This window comes from Engystomops pustulosus, chromosome 6 (assembly GCF_040894005.1).
Source record: "Engystomops pustulosus chromosome 6, aEngPut4.maternal, whole genome shotgun sequence".
Taxonomy (NCBI): domain Eukaryota; kingdom Metazoa; phylum Chordata; class Amphibia; order Anura; family Leptodactylidae; genus Engystomops; species Engystomops pustulosus.
The window spans coordinates 17,022,620-17,040,704 of NC_092416.1; the positions used below are offsets into that span (position 1 = coordinate 17,022,620).

Below are 18,085 nucleotides of genomic sequence, written 5' to 3' on the forward strand. Positions count from 1 at the left end.
GGCTTCTGGGTCCAAGATCAACCGGGATAAGTGTGAGAGTCTCTGGCTGGGAGAGGGAGGTCCAGGCTTTGATCTCCCGGACACTCTTCCAGGGCCCCAAGACTCTGCCAAAGTTCTCGGCATCGAATTTGGCCAGGGGGATTACCCCATGCAAAACTGGGACGGCAGGCTTAAGATCGCCGCTCAGAGGGTGGACCAGTGGAAGGGTTGGTCTTTGACCCTCAGAGAAAGGGTTAACCTGATCAAAACTTACCTGCTCCCATTGCTGATATATCTGGGCAGTGTGTGCATGTTGCCGGAACCCCTCTGGACTCGGGTCTACAGTCTGTTCTTCCAGCTGTTATGGGGGAATAGGCTGAACCTTATCAAGAGGGAGGTTACTTACCGCACGAGGAGACAAGGAGGGTTGTGTATGGTCAACCCTGTGGTGTTCCTAGTGAATACCTTTCTTAAGATCAATGTTGCAAACCTCTGGAAAGAGAGGGCTCCTCCGTGGGTATACTCCTGCAGGGGATGGTTTCGGCCTTTCTTCCAGGAATGGGAGACAGGAGGACAAGTGAAGGATCTCCGCACACCGCATGGGCATCTTCCGGCTTACGCTACCCCGGTTCTGAAGGTGATTCGCCGGTGGGGTCTGGGAATGTGGGAGATCAGGACCTTGTCGAGGAAACTCCTTGACAAGAGGGTTCTGTTTGCCCGTTTCCAGAAGCCTCTGGCCCTCAGGGATTGCCCAAGTCGGGATCTTGGGGTGGGTTTAGGTCTTTTGAATTCCATCAGGATCCCCTTGAAGTTTTGGGACTTGGCTTGGCGCTGCTTCCATGGAAAGCTGTGTGTGAGGGACAATCTGAAGTGTAGGAGCTCTGAGGAAAGGGGTTGTCCCCGGGAGGAGTGCAGTGGCCTGCTGGAGAGCATGGACCACTTCCTGCTTCAGTGCCCCTTTAACACAGAGGTGTACAACCGGGTGGGCGCTTCCATCCATTGGCCCGGGTTGGCCGGTCTCTCCTATGCGGAGTGGGCCTATGGAGCATTCAGAGGCCTGGGTGGCCGGGACCGCTGCACGTTATTCCTAGTCAGTGTAGTGGTCAGGTACCACACGTGGAACGCACGGTGTTTAGTGTCGACGCAGCGTAAAATCCTCCCGGTGGATGAGGTGGTTAGGAACATTCTGGGTGACCTGGTGAAGGTGCGCTCTCTGGAGTATGAGGGGCTGGGCACGGGGAGGGCCTCTCTCCTTTGGAGGGGGTTCTCCTTTAGTGTCCCTTAGTCCGTCATCTCCTCTCCTGGTGTTGGGCTGAAGCTGCACTGTAGATTTTTGTTTTGTATCTGAGGTTATAGTGATGTAGGGCTTGCAGGCACCGAACCTGGGCTTTATGTGGTTTGGATTTGTTTTGTTTAATGTGTTTGTATTTTGTGTATTTATTTATAGTTATATGTAGTTATAGTTCTTGTGTGTGTTTATAGGTTGGTTGGTTTTGGGGTGTTGGTGTTAGGGTGTTAGGTTGGGAGGGGGGTGGACGGGACTTGGACTGTACGATCCTGGGCACTGGTCTGGACTATATAACGCGAACTTTGGACGTTAGACCAGTGTCTGGGGGGGAGGGAGGGTGATGGGCGTGGGATTTAGTTAGCTATATTTAATGTTATTTAATGTTATTAATGTTATTTCAGTTATATTCATTGTTATTTCTGTGTTTATTTCTTGTTCGTTTATGTGTATTTTGCTGTGTATTTCAAAAAAAAAAAAAAAAAAAAAATTAGGTGGTGGGACTGGGTGATGGTTTTGTTTGTTCTTATGCTGAGTGTGTGGTGTGTGTGTGGCTGGGCCAGGAGATTTCCGTAAGACTCTTTTAGTTTGTATTATTGTTTTGTTATTATTATAATTGTTTTATTTTGCCAGAAGTTATGGCTTGATTTATGTTTATGGTTGTTATGTTTTTCATTTTTATATAAAATAAAAGATTTACAGGATGTAACTCAGGATCAGTACAGGATAAGTAATGTCATGTATGTACACAGTGACTGCACCAGCAGCAGAATAGTGAGTGCGTGCAGCTCTGGAGTATAATACAGGATGTAACTCAGGATCAGTACAGGATAAGTAATGTCATGTATGTACACAGTGACTGCACCAGCAGCAGAATAGTGAGTACAGCTCTGGGGTATAATACAGGATGTAACTCAGGATCAGTACAGGATAAGTAATGTCATGTATGTACAGTGACTGCACCAGCAGCAGAATAGTGAGTGCAGCTCTGTGGTATAACACAGGATGTAGCTCAGGATCAGTACAGGATAAGTAATGTCATGTATGTACACAGTGACTGCACCAGCAGCAGAATAGTGAGTGCAGCTCTGGGGTATAATACTGGATGTAACTCAGGATCAGTACAGGATAAGTAATGTCATGTATGCACACAGTGACTGCACCAGCAGCAGAATAGTGAGTACAGCTCTGGGGTATAATACAGGATGTAACTCAGGATCAGTACAGGATAAGTAATGTCATGTATGTACAGTGACTGCACCAGCAGCAGAATAGTGAGTGCAACTCTGTGGTATAACACAGGATGTAGCTCAGGATCAGTACAGGATAAGTAATGTCATGTATGTACACAGTGACTGCACCAGCAGCAGAATAGTGAGTGCAGCTCTGGGGTATAATACTGGATGTAACTCAGGATCAGTACAGGATAAGTAATGTCATGTATGTACACAGTGACTGCACCAGCAGCAGAATAGTGAGTGCAGCTCTGGGGTATAATACTGGATGTAACTCAGGATCAGTACAGGATAAGTAATGTCATGTATGTACACAGTGACTGCACCAGCAGCAGAATAGTGAGTGCAGCTCTGGAGTATAATATAGGATGTAACTCAGGATCAGTACAGGATAAGTAATGTCATGTATGTACACAGTGACTGCACCAGCAGCAGAATAGTGAGTGCAGCTCTGGAGTATAATACAGGGTGTAACTCAGGATCAGTACAGGATAAGTAATGTCATGTATGTACACAGTGACTGCACCAGCAGCAGAATAGTGAGTGCAGCTCTGGAGTATAATACAGGATGTAACTCAGGATCAGTACAGGATAAGTAATGTCATGTATGTACACAGTGACTGCACCAGCAGCAGAATAGTGAGTGCACCTCTGCAGTATAATACAGGATGTAACTCAGGATCAGTACAGGATAAGTAATGTCATGTATGTACAGTGACTGTACCAGCAGCAGAATAGTGAGTGCAGCTCAGGGGCATAATACAGGATGTAACTCAGGATCAGTACAGGATAAGTATAATATTACACATAGTACACACACTGCACATAGTACACACACTGCACATAGTACACACACTGCACATAGTACACACACTGCACATAGTACACAGGACACTGCACATAGTACACAGGACACTGCACATAGTACACAGGACACTGCACATAGTACACAGGACACTGCACATAGTACACACACTGCACATAGTACACACACTGCACTGTTCTTAGTAGATGTGGCCCAATTAGCTGCAGTCCCTACAAATATAACCCGTGGCTCTGGTGTTATCAGTCTCCGGCCCTTGTCCGGGAATACATTAATAGCGGATGACACATATGACAGGATGATGATGCGTCATGTAATAATTAGTGTCGCGGCGCTGGCGTGTGCGTCTGGCTGGCGCTCAGGGACGGCCGGGCTGTTTATTCCATGGATTCCTTCTTTATCTGGAGATTTCTCATCTCTCCATGTAAATGAGGCTGTGACACTACAGCGCGGTGCAGACTCTATACAGTGATGGCGGAAGTGTCAGGCTCTCACAATGATGGGAGTGATGTTACTTAGAGGATGAGTCCACATCACCGGCCGCAGAGCTGACAATCTAATATCCTGCTCTCAGTATGAGACATAACCTGCAGTTCTGCTCTGGAGTGAATAGTAGTGAGAGGTCAGGGAGACGCCGCCATTGTCTTTACACTGGAAAACTCTGCCCAGAAATAAATTCCCCCTGGACTGTTGTGCTGCATGTCACCTGCAGGGGGCGCCACGGCGCTGGAGACTTCTGTCTCATTCACTTCTTATCATTCTTGTGGGTTTCTTCTTTATTCCTTGTTTATCCCATTTAGTAACTCTGAATGTATCTAACCCCCTGGATGTAGCTCTGGATGTATCTAACCCCCTGGATGTAGCTCTGGATGTATCTAACCCCCTGGATGTAGCTCTGGATGTATCTAACCCCCTGGATGTAGTTCTGGATGTATCTAATCCCCTGGATGTAGCTCTGGATGTATCTAAGCCCTGGATGTAGCTCTGGATGTATCTAACCCCCTGGATGTAGCTCTGAATGTATCTAAGCCCCTGGATGTAGCTCTGGATGTATCTAACCCCCTGGATGTAGTTCTGAATGTATCTAACCCCCTGGATGTAGCTCTGAATGTATCTAACCCCCTGGATGTAGCTCTGGATGTATCTAACCCCCTGGATGTAGTTCTGGATGTATCTAATCCCCTGGATGTAGCTCTGGATGTATCTAAGCCCTGGATGTAGCTCTGGATGTATCTAACCCCCTGGATGTAGCTCTGGATGTATCTAACCCCCTGGATGTAGCTCTGGATGTATCTAACCCCCTGGATGTAGCTCTGGATGTATCTAACCCCCAGCCAAATTCTTGTCCTTACAGAGACAGTCACCCCATCTCTACTTATCCTGCTATATGGTAGCCAATGATTAGCCATGACATCTGACTACAGTGTATACTGCTCTCTGTTATCAGCCAGGATCTCCAGATATGATCCCCTCCTAGTGTATGGCAGGTTGCGGGCGCAGCAGATGACCCCCATTGTGTCTGTGCCTTATACTTCTGGCCCATTTCCCTGTATACCTGGCTCCGCTGTCATGTCTGGTCATGAGATAACACGTGCAGGTATGTGGAGCATGCGGCCCCCGCACAGCGTGGCCCCGGCTCTATGATCTGCCCTATGCCGGTCCTCACTGCGCCCTGTCCTGGTATCCCAGAGCCCGGACCAGGGAGCGGCACCGACACAACATCTGGATCACAGTCTCCGGAGGCCCCTAAGGAAAACACGGAGGCCGCCGCTCCCAGATATTCTACAACCTGCTTCATACATCCGGAATAATACTGTCATCATGTGCCCGATAATAATAATACAGTCATATAATGCTACATAGCCACCACAGGCAGCACCATATAGCAAAACACTGCAGGACCAGACAGCGGTACCATACAGGACCATATAGCAACACACCGCAGGACCAGACAGCGGTACCATACAGGACCATATAGCAAAACACTGCAGGACCAGACAGCGGTACTATACAGGACCATATAGCAAAACACTGCAGGACCAGACAGCAGTACTATACAGGACCATATAGCAGAACGATACAGGACCATATAGCAGAACAATACAGGACCATATAGCAAAACACTGCAGGACCAGACAGCAGAACAATACAGGACCATATAGCAGAACAATACAGGACCATATAGCAGAACAATACAGGACCATATAGCAGAACAATACAGGACCATATAGCAGAACAATACAGGACCATATAGCAGAACAATACAGGACCATATAGCAAAATACCACACAGCACTTACTGTATAAATTTTTATAACACCTACATAAAGGAACCATACACATACTATATAATAGTGCCATACTGGGTGTATAAAATGGACCCATACAGCATCTAGATAACCGGACCACACATTGCCTACAGACAAAGTCCACACAATCCTGCACGGAGTCCACACAATCCTGCACGGAGTCCACACAATCCTGCATGGAGTCCTCACAATCCTGCACAGAGTCCTCACAATCCTGCACGGAGTCAGTCCACACAATCCTGCACGGAGTCCACACAATCCTGCACGGAGTCAGTCCACACAATCCTGCACGGAGTCCTCACAATCCTGCACGGAGTCAGTCCACACAATTCTGCACGGAGTCCACACAATCCTGCATGGAGTCAGTCCACACAATCCTGCACGGAGTCCTCACAATCCTGCACGGAGTCAGTCCACACAATCCTGCACGGAGTCAGTCCACACAATCCTGCACGGAGTCAGTCCACACAATCCTGCATGGAGTCCACACAATCCTGCACGGAGTCAGTCCACACAATCCTGCATGGAGTCCTCACAATCCTGCATGGAGTCAGTCCACACAATCCTGCATGGAGTCCTCACAATCCTGCATGGAGTCAGTCCACACAATCCTGCATGGAGTCAGTCCACACAATCCTGCATGGAGTCAGTCCACACAATCCTGCATGGAGTCAGTCCACACAATCCTGCACGGAGTCAGTCCACACAATCCTGCATGGAGTCCTCACAATCCTGCATGGAGTCAGTCCACACAATCCTGCATGGAGTCAGTCCACACAATCCTGCATGGAGTCAGTCCACACAGTCCTGCATGGAGTCAGTCCACACAATCCTGCATGGAGTCAGTCCACACAATCCTGCATGGAGTCAGTCCACACAATCCTGCATGGAGTCAGTCCACACAATCCTGCATGGAGTCCTGACAATCCTGCACGGTGACGACCTTGAAGTTTAATCTTTAACACAACCACACTGGCTGAGCCTCTATTTGTCACGCTATTACCCTGTAGGCGCCATTTTTGTCTCCCCTTGCTGTGCCTTTCTACACACCTGGGGCTGACCAAACATGTCTGTGATTGAGTGCAGTGTACAGTGCGGGTCTACAGAGCTCCCTCTAGTGGTGGATGAAGGAAGACAATAAAAATGTTATTATCTCACACCTTTGCCACGCTGGGAATTTGTAACTGTGTATGACAAACCCTAAGTGAAGGATGCAATGCCCCATTATGGACATGACACGCCCTCAGGTGTATGGTGGGGTTGTTCATAGCTGGAGCGTCCCCTGTGATGACGGCTCAGGTGTCTCGGCCTCCATGGAGACTTCCCCCTGTGAATAGATAGCATTGTTTATCTGGTGACGACTCGCTCGGCAGGTAGAGTTAGTTTCACTTTCAGCCAAGGGAAAAGTTTCGCCGAGAGCAGATCCGTGTCTGTGTCACCCTAGTGACTCAAAACCAATCCCTAACCCTATACAGGAAATGACACCAATAACCACAATCACAGACTGATACATTGTAACAAACCACCAGAAACGGGAAGAGACTTCTGCTTCTGATGCCTTCACATGACTCATTCTGAACTGTAACAAATTGTAACAATTTTTATCGACCGCCCCCCCCCCTTTAATATTACAACAATCTTACAATATGTACCCCACCTAGAAATAGAAAACAAAAGACAGCTTGAAGTGGCTGATAGCAGAGAACAATAGTACAAATGTAATCAACAGAGATGGGATTTGTGTGTGTGTGTGAATGGGGTGGTACAGATGGTGGTCCTATGGCAAGCACTCATCCAGTGCAAGAATATCTGAAGACTCCATACAAAAAGACTGGATGTGGACCCACAGTACCAGCAGTCAATGTATCTTACTAAGGGTTAATCAGCATTTGGTCTAAGTGGTCCCTGGGTATTCACCCTTTAATCCCTGTACAATAATTAGTGACAGCTGAGCCTGTAGAATATTTAAGGTCCTTTAGACAGTATTAACTAATAAAAGTTGAAAGGGGGCGGTCCAGACTACAATATTCCGACTACAGTACAGCAATCAAGTTTATTTTCAAAACTTGCGGGAAAAGGTGGGTTCATCTGACTTTCATCTGAGCCCCCAAGACACTATAGTGCTGAATTATTATTATGTTGGTGATTATAATTACCTACATACAAGACAAGGAGACTTACAGACGTGCCAGAAGGATAGGCGGAGCTGTGGTAAGAACAGTTCAGGCAGCTAGAGGTCAGGGCAGGGGAACGATACAGAGTCAATACAGTAGTCAGGAAGAGAAGGTTCAGAGTTGTGTAATACAGGTAAAGAACAACACTTATAATACAGACTACAGCAGCAAACAAAGCAATAGGTACCTTATTGCTCAGGCACTTTCCATGGGAGGAATGTGCCTTAACAATGGGTGAATTACAGCTGTCTGGCCATGTGAAAGCCTATTAAACGAAATCTACCATCAAAATCTATCTCATAAACCCAGGCACCAAGACTATGTTATCTATGGCCTCCTTCCTTCTCAAATCAACTTTTAAAATGATGGTAATGAGCCTGAGTGGCTATCCTTGTTCCTCTGTGATCTGGCTTTACAGGCTGTTACACTTTCTCACCTTCCCCCCATCCCTCTTCCTGCTGTAATCTCACAGTGGGAGGGGGAGACCTGCTCCTGCATAGTGCCTGTGAAACCACAGCACAGAGGGGCTCTGGCAACACCCTCTATAGCCCTTCAGGCTTATTAGCATAATTTTAAAAGTCGATTTTTAAAAAGAAGGACCATGGATAAAGACAATTTCGGAATATTTTCAAAGTCACAGTGTGTGGATATATGAGTTATTGTCCCTGGTTTATCATGATGGATTTTGATCGTATATTTGCAGCCAGCACACTTACAGAGCTGGGACCTGGAAAACAACACGAAGAAGCCGGGGGGGGGGGAGTGACGATGACCTAAAAATAGCTATTTTTGTGTCAATTTTGATATTTAGAAGAAAAAGGCTCATGAGATAATCTCAGGGTTTATATGTCACATAGGACGTCACTCTACAAACAGAATCCATGGCCAAGAAAAATCTCTCATCAGGAGAAAACATTACATGGTGCGATGCTCTGCAGAGCGTGGTACGGGATAATTAATGAGCGTCGCTCCCACTGCCAGGGACTTCAGCTTCTGCTAATTGCATGAAACTCGTCAACAGTCACTCGGATCGGAAGTTTATTATGTAGCGATTTGTACATTTGTATCACTGCGATTAATTACTGGGACAAAACAAGGCGAATATATAGATCCGCATTCCATTCATTACTCTGCTTGCTTTAAATGAATAGCAACCGCCGTGTTTACATCCAGTAGCCAACACACACCTACTACTTATCCTATGGATCGGCCAGAAATCCAATATCTACTAGACTGATAAATTTTTCCTGCAGTGATTGTTAAGACTTGTCTGGATACAACTGTAACAACCCTCCAGCTCTGTGTAGTGTCAGCGCTAGAGGTGTTCTGCCTAAATATGTCAACAAGGAACTTGTTAAACTCATAAGAACTTGAAACAGATTAGATACAATTAGAAAGTGATACAACAATAAAGGTTTATTTGTAAAACATTGGAATATCCCTTGAAGCCAAAGCTTCCTGGTGCAACAATGTTTCCTGTGTGTGTAAATACTACAGAACCGGTGCGGTAGGTGTGAACGCAGCAGTAACCGTATGCTACCTGTATGACAAGGAAGGCGTGGGAAAAGTGGCTGCGGGGGTTAAAAGTGGAGCAGAAGCTGTGACTATGAGGACAGCCAGTGTTGGGTATTGTCCCTGGAGATCTGTGTGATCATACGATTGTGTGTTGTAGCAGCAGGACTGTGCAAAAATTATCTATAGTCCAGAAGTGTATTTGAGTGTATTTGGGGCATGCGCCCTCACACTGCTGTGCTCTTTGCATGTTCAATGAACTGCAGCCAGTGTTATGTATTGTCCCTGGAGATCTGTGTGATCATATGATTGTGTGTGTTGTAGCAGCAGGACTGTGCAAAAATTATCTATAGTCCAGAAGTGTATTTGAGTGTATTTGGGGCATGCCCTCACACTGCTGTGCTCTTTGCATGTTCAATGAACTGCAGCCAGTGTTATGTATTGTCCCTGGAGATCTGTGTGATCTTTCGATTGTGTGTGTTGTAGCAGCAGGACTGTGCAAAAATTATCTATAGTCCAGAAGTGTATTCTGAGTGTATTTGAGTGTATTTGGGGCATGCCCTCACACTGCTGTGCTCTTCACATGTTCAATGAACTGCAGCTAGTGTTATGTATTGTCCCTGGAGATCTGTGTGATCTTACGATTGTGTGTGTTGTAGCAGCAGGACTGTGGAAAAAGGATCTATAGTCCAGAAGTGTATTCTGAGTGTATTTGAGTGTATTTGGGGCATGCCCTCACACTGCTGTGCTCTTCACATGTTCAATGAACTGCAGCCAGTGTTATGTATTGTCCCTGGGGAGATCAGTAATCACAAATGTGTGTATATAGTAACAGCAGGAATGTGGGATGTGGATTTTTAAGCCAGGATTGTAGTTTCTCCAAGTGAATCTGGCGCTTGTCCTCACACTGCTGTGCTCTGTGCATTGACCTCCTCCACTCTGCTTCAACTAAAAGATATAGCAGGTTTCTACAGTGGTCACACACAGAAAACTGAAAAAGATGTGGAGAAATTCAATGCAGAGAGCTAGAGGCACAGCAGTGTTAGGACATGCCCCAAATTTACTTGGAGAAGATAAAATTAGGGAATTTAAATCCATATCTCACATTCCTGCTGCTACTAACAATATTTGTGATTACACATCTCCCCAGGGACGATGCCAAACACTGTCTGCAGTTCATTCCAAAATGCTAAGAGCACAGCAGTGTGAGGATATGCCCTAAATGCACTCGAAAAACTACAATCCTGAAATTTTAATCAATTTTTCCATGCACATACAAAGGTATCATTACAAATGTATCTGGGACAATACCTAACACTGGCTGTGGGTCAGTGCAGAGAGCACAGAGCACAGCAGTGTGATGACATGCCCCGAATGCACTTGGAGAAACTACAATCCTTGCATAAAATGCATATCTCACATTCCTGCTGCTACTACATACACACATTTGTGATTACAGATCTTCCTAGGGACAATACATAACACTGGCTGCAGTTCATTGAAAATGCTAAGAGCACAGCAGTGTGAGGACATGCCCCAAATCAGAAAAGCTACAATTCCATTTTTCACACTTCTGCTGCTTGGAACAGCACACACATATAATTAGAAATGTATCTGGGACAATACCTAACACTGGCTGTGGATCATTGCACAGAGCACAGAGTACAGCAGTGTGAGGACATGCCCGAAATGCACTTGAAGAAACTAAAATCCAGGTGTATAAATCCATATAGCACAGTCCTGCTGCTACTAACAACATACACAAAGGTCTGATTACACATCTCTCCAGGGACAATACATAACACTGGCTGCATATGGTCGCATCTGCTGATAGTTTCCCTTTAAGCAGCTCTCATGTGATGCTCACTGCTTCCCATATTATGGAGAAGATCAGGAGCAGTCAGGAGGGTAAGAGACTTCCATTACTCACTGCTTTTTTGGGAACATTATACCATACTATGTGGGCGGACTCACTGACTCAGCGTTACTACAGATAAGTAACTGGCGGGTCACATTCCTTCAAGAAAGGTTATTTCCAGTAAAGATTGGATACAAATAACTATATCTTAATCCTGCAGAATTTTCATTTCTTAAAGGAATTCTCCAGTCTCACTTTAATACCAGGATAAAGGACGTGTAAAAGCTCTGGACATCAAATGTAGCAAGAAAATATGTGATCATGTGACACCAGCTTCATTTTCTCCCATGATTCTCTGCAGAGTATGGGTGACCACTACAGTCCTTCTGCTAGGGAGGACACATGCAGTTCCTTTTACTTTCACCAGGGGGAAGCAGTGGATCCACTTCCTCCTTCTACCCAAAAGCCCTTGCAGTGATACATTGTAACATGTGCAATGACCTTTCATTAATAACAAACAAATAGTAAACAATAAACAACGCAATGAAGTAACAATAACATTCTATACAGAACAACTACAACTATACAGGTGCCTATAGGACAGCCAATGGTTTCTGGGCATCACTATGACAACAGCATTATCTAGTCATCATGTATTATATGTTGTGTGTAATATATTGCCTGTATGATTAGAGGGCATGACCATGGCAGTGCCAAATACTGAACAGCACACGGGTGGTATCTGTAAGGAAAAAAAGGATTTGGAGTGAAAAAGGGGGTCTGGAGCAGCCGGAAGATTCTGGAGCAGGACAGAGGGGTCTTGGGTAGGACAGAGGTGTCTGGAGCAGGACAGAGGGGCCTTGGGTAGGACAGAGGTGTCTGGAGCAGGACAGAGGGGTCTTGGGTAGGACAGAGGTGTCTGGAGCAGGACAGAAGGGTCTGGAATGGGACAGAGGGGTCTAGAACAACACAGAAGGGTCTGGAATGGGACAGAGGGGTCTAGAGCAACACAGAAGGGACTGTAGTGGTACATAAGGGTCTGTGGGGGGCAGAGGGGTCTGAAGCGGGACAAAGAGGCCTGTAGTGGGATAGAGGGATCTGGAAAGGGAAGAAGGATCTGGAGCAGTAAAGAGAGGTCTGGAGAAGGACAGAGGAATCTGGAGCAAGAGACAGGAGTATGGGAAAGGACATAGTAGTGCTGTGCATGACAGAGAAGTCTGGTGCAGGAGAGAGGGGTCTGGAGAAGGACACATGGATCTGGAATGGGACAGAGGGGTCTAGAGCAAGACAGAAGGGACTGTAGTGGGACTGAAGGGTCTAGAAGGGGACAAAGGGGTATGTAATGGGACAAAGAGGTTTGTAGTGGGACAGAGGGGTCTCGAATGGGTAGAAGGATCTGTGGAAGGACAGAGAGGTCTGGAGCAGGATAGAAGGTTCTAGAGGAGGACAAAGGGGTCTGAGATTGGAAGAAGAGTCTGGAGTGGCACAGAGGGGTCTGGTGCAGAACAGAACGGTCTGGAGCAGGACAGAGGGATCTGGAGCCGGATAGAAGGGTCTGGAGTGGAAAGGAATGTCTAGATTGAGACAGAAGAATGTGGAGCAAAATTGAAAGGTCTAGAGCAAGACAGAAGTTACTGTAGTGGGACAGAAGGGTCTGGAGGGGAACAGAGAAGTCTGGAATGGGAAGAAGGATCTGGAGCAGGAACGAGGGGTCTAGAGCAGGACAGAGGGGTCTCAAATGGGAAGAAGGATCTGGAGCAGGACAGAGAGGTCTAGAGCAGGATAGAGGGGTCTGGAGGAGGAGAAAGGGGTCTGTAATGGGAAGAAGTATCTGGAGCAGAGCAGAGGGGTCTGGAGCAGGATAGAGGGGTCTGGAATGGGAAAAGGAGACAGGAGCAGGGCAGAGAGCTCTGGAGTAGGACTGAAGGTTCAGAGTGGGCAGTTGGTTCTGGAGCAGGACAAAGGGGGCTGGAGCAGGGTATCTGCTTGGGGATCTGGAGTGAAAAAGAAAGGTCTAGATCAGAGGAATGTGGTGTGCAATAGAGGGGTCTAGAGCGAGACAGAATGGACTGTAGTGGGACAAAAGGGTCTGGAGGGCTACTGAAGGGTCTGGAGCAGGATAGAGGGGTCTAGAGGAGGAAAAGGGGTCTGGAATGGAAGGAATGGTCTGGGGTGGCAAAGAGTGGTCTGGAGCAGGACAGAATGGTGTGGAACAAGACAGAGGGGTCTGGAGAGGGACTGAAGGTTCAGAGTGGCACAGATGGTTCTGTAGCAGTAGAAAGGGGTCTGGAGCAGGGCAGAGGGGCATGGGGCAGGGTAGAAAGATCTGGAGTGAAAAAGAAAGGTCCAGATCAGAAGGATGTGGTGTGGAATAGAGGGGTCCAGAGTGGACAGAAGGGTCTGTAGTGGGACAAAGGGGTTTGGAGCAAAACAAAAATGTCTGGAGCGGAGAAAGGGCTATGGAGAGGACGGAGGGTTATGGGGTGACACAGATGGATGTGGAATGGGACAGATATGTCATGGGATTGAGAAAGGCATCTGGAGAGGAACAGTGTAGTCTGGAGGAAGGACAGAAGATCCTGGAAGGGAAATAGAAATTTGTAGGGGACAGGCGGGTCTGAAGGTGACAGAGGTGACTTGCAGCAGTTGATCCTCCTTCCTGTAACAGAAACATGAATGCAAGGCCAAGCCAAGAATGCATGTGTATGGGGGATAATGAGGGCGTCATTAACTATCTAATGTCCATGTTCAGCTCAAGGAGTATGAGAGGACATGTTTCCTGACACACAGAACACTGGGGCTTCTTACATCCTAGAAGATCATTTCTGTACGTTTTCCACATGTGACCTGCACCTCCAGAGTAGATTATAAGTCTCTGGAGTGTAATACAGCCATCACCTGTTATCATACACTCCTCACCTGCCTCCCCCTTACCTTGATATTCAGAGACATAAACTTTAACAATCTATAATGCCAATAATATTTTTTTCTGTAACAAAACTGCAGCAAAGATCAAAGCACCGATCAAGAATATACAACAATATACAGCAATATACAGCAATATACAGCAATATACAATATAATAACCACAATATACAGCAATATACAGCAATATACAATAATATACAGCAATATACAGCAGTATACAACAATATACAGCAATATACAGCAATATACAATAATATACAACAATATACAGCAATATAGCACTGACTAGAATACCTCAAAACTGTAATAATATAGAAAATAAAATAATAATAATGAACAGAGGGTAAAAAATAACGCAAGTAGCAGTAAAAAAAAAATTTATAATTTAAAACATTATATATTTAATTTAATGCATAATAATAACATGAATAGTATAATAATCTTATATATTTTTATCATTCTTCAATGGGAAAACATATGATCCTTAAATACTAGTAGTAACAGTAACTTATATAGTTTTTTCCTATAACTTTTTTCTTATTTTATATTATTATTAGATTTATAATTATTGTTCTATTTAATATTTTTATTTGTTTGTTCTTTTTTTGTTATGGTTTATTATTATTTTTATCATTGTTATTTTTATCCTATAAATTGTTGCTGTTATTATTTTTCTGGTTATTAATGATTATTCATGTAATGATTATTTGGTTTTGCTGTGTACTCACCCGGGTGAGTGGCTGGGGGCGCCTTGTCATATCCTCTGGCAGTGTAGTTGTGCCTCTGTGTGTGTCCTTCCCCCGGGTACCGCACCATCAGTACCAAGTGCTACCACCCTCTGCACCAAACAAAGGACAAGTGACCACAGAGCAGCGAGGATTGTCCCACCGGACCCAGCCCCGGACCCCTGACAAGAAGAGCTTTGTTGAGTTTGCACTTGGTGCCTTTAACCCTTGGCCTGTGCGGCAGATCCGGGGTTATGTCTTGTACTTGTAGTGATGTTCAAATGTGCAACTAAAAACCTTCTTGACATTTCAAGTGACATTTCTGTGGCTAATTCTGTGTATAATTCACAATACTCGGATATTCTTATCTTATTACAGAGGCTTCTGCTTATCTTGTACCTCTATGGGGGATGCAGACGCGGCCATCATGGAAGCCCCATAGCAGTGAATGGAGAGCAGGGGGATCATCTGCTCCAATACTTTTGAAAACTTTCTTTCTTTGTTTCTTGTTCTCCAAATCACTAGACACGAATCATATGTATTAGGGGGATATATGTTTATATGTAACCAATTCTCTTCTGACACTTAATGTGTCACCTCTCCCCTCTCACAGCGGGAAATCTCAGTGCAGCTGCACCCCCCTCTTTGGTCGTCCCATTTCAGGACCCGATCTTTTTAATCCTGGAGCATTAAACCTTCAGCAAAAGCATCATCCACCATCTTTGGGGTCAAAGACAGGAGACTATGTTGCAGATAACACTATGGTGGTCCGATATCAGTCAGTGCCCCTGGATCAGTTCCATCCCCCTTCACCATGGCTCCTCCTTCATTATTTTGGATTCTCCCCCTTTAATCAATATCATTGACCCTTAGTTTCTAACACATTTCTGAGGGGAGCTACAGAGCGGCGCCCCCTCCATCACATCCAGTGCTATATCCGGTTAAGTCGGTTCTCAATGCAGTGTCTCATACCCATGCTGACATTGGGAGTCACTTTTTTTAGGTGTTAGGTGACTGATCCCCTGATGCTCTCCCCCATCTTACTGCAGGTGGTGCTGCCTGAGGCAACAAGCTCGACTCGCCTCATGGATGGTGGTTGCACCACTGGATTCTCACTTCCCATTCCAGTGGCTAAATATATAGAATTTTCAATTATACACAGATGGATATTGACCAAAGCCATCACTGTTCGGTTATAACTGGTTCTGGGAAAGCTGGGTGTCCCCAATTAAGGCTTCTACAGTATTAGTCACTCAGCTTTCCCAGACTCTAGACCCAGACTTTAGAGCATATATACAGTTATACAGAGTTATATTTCCCTCATCCTATACTTTTTTTTATGTGGGAACCCCTCTATTTTTGGGATAAGCTTTGCTGCGGTATAAGATGTTCTGACACCGGGGCAGGTCCCTCTGTCCTGGTTGTGTCAGTCACAGCCGGGTCCAGCGAGGGTTCAAATCACCTAAACAAAGGGTGGGATTATGAGTCACAAACATTACTCATTATTAGGCGAGAGCTGCGGCTACATTGTCAATGGATTGTATGATACACACGGCCGGACCCCACAACGACTCATTGTCCTACAATCATCTGCACTAATCCTATGGCTAATATCAGTCCTGTCCTGGTTATATCCCTTCATGAATGACAGATTCCCCCATAGTGATCTATAGAGTTATATAGTATTCGGGGTCCTGGGAAAGATGAGTGATGATCCTGTGGGTGTCCTGAGGACGTTATAGAGGTGGATGAGGCGTCATATTACGATTCATCAGAAGTTATTTTCAGTCCATGAATAATACAAACATATCCAGACACGTGATACTGCGAGAGAGCGCGGCGCCTGCAGCTGCCCGTTACATCATACAAGGCGATCACGTCCTGTGATACATCTCCCGGTCAGACCTTGTGCACACAGGGAGGTTTTCATGTGCTGCTTTGCAAAAGTAAGATGATTTCCTGTGCCTCCAATCCCAAAAATATTTGCTTACATTATTGATCTAAAGAGAAAAGTTCATATTATACTGTACAATATGTAAAAGAGCTGTAAGTGTCCACTGGGCGGTCCTGGACACAGCAAGTGCTAATTCTTTTAGTACCAAACGCTTTTATCTTGATTGACAGCCACCTGATGTCTGATATGAGGTTGAGGCAAAATTGAAATAGTGCACATGTTGCAGGACGGCGCATGCTACAAAAAAATTGCAACCATTTTGATATACTCATTGGGGCTCATTTACTAAGGGTCCGCACGGCGCATTTTCGTCGGGTTTCACGACTATTTCCGTTTTGCACCGCATTTAAGTGAGGTTTTTGGCGCATGCAATCGGATTTTGGCGCAGTCGCGCTGACGTGCATGCGACACAAATCGGGGGCGTGGCCGACGGACAACCCGACTGATTCGGACTACGACGACTTACAATTCAAATTCAAATTCTGCCGCAAAACAATGCACTCACATACACCAGGAAGAAGAAGGTGAACTCCGGTGGAATTCAGCAGGGAAGCGACACAAGCAGGAAAATGGACGCACGATCTTGAAGAATCGCGCCGGACCTCATTCTCGGCGGAGAACGCACCTCGGGGATCGCGACAGGACCAGGTAAGTAAATCTGCCCCAGTGTATTGCCATGTAATGCCATTACAAAATACAACTCACCCTACAGAAAACAAGCCCTCATATGGCTGCATTGATGTTATGGCTACCAATTTCCTCATGGAACATCTCCTTCAGGTAACTGTTGGGGACGTATCATGCTCTTTTTGGAGTTGAAAAATGTGCAAAATATTCATGGGAAGATTAAAACTGTATGGATATTATGGCCCCTACAAGTCTGGAGTCACTTCCTACATCTGGTGCTAGAATCAGCTTCTTGGAGAATGGAGGACGTGTCCCTTCTGCTGCTTTCAATCTGTGGTTTCAGGACTTTTGGAGGACCTTCAAAGGTCCTAAAATGGCGCTTGTGTACATGTGCATTGAAAGCAGGAACAGATGTACAAGGATTTCATGGGTGAAGGTCCTTCTCAGTATAAAATCTGGTGGGTGGCCATGTGCCCCCTAGAAGGTGTGTCCACTACTGAAAGTATTGCACCTGGTTTAATTGCACCTGCTGCAACTTTTTTGCAAAGTATCAGCCCACAGAAGCCAATGAAAATCATGAACCTGTTCAACATTTGCAGTGACTTAAAATGGACAAGTCCCCAAAAATCCCCCCCCCCTCCCCCAAAATATAAATTTCATAACAAGAGAAATCAGAA

The 18,085-nt window shown here is 45.6% G+C and overlaps 1 protein-coding gene across 4 annotated transcripts in view; it reads right to left on the bottom strand.

The window, feature by feature from the left end:
- MAG (myelin associated glycoprotein) overlaps nucleotides 1-14,965 on the bottom strand; it is a 94,913-nt gene extending 79,948 nt beyond the window's left edge. For all 4 annotated transcript variants that reach the window (XM_072155040.1, XM_072155037.1, XM_072155041.1 and 1 more), the window contains exon 1: nucleotides 14,831-14,965. The gene's annotated coding sequence lies outside the window, so the exon portion shown is untranslated. The remainder of the gene's footprint in view (nucleotides 1-14,830) is intronic.
- Between the last annotated feature and the right edge of the window lie 3,120 nt (nucleotides 14,966-18,085).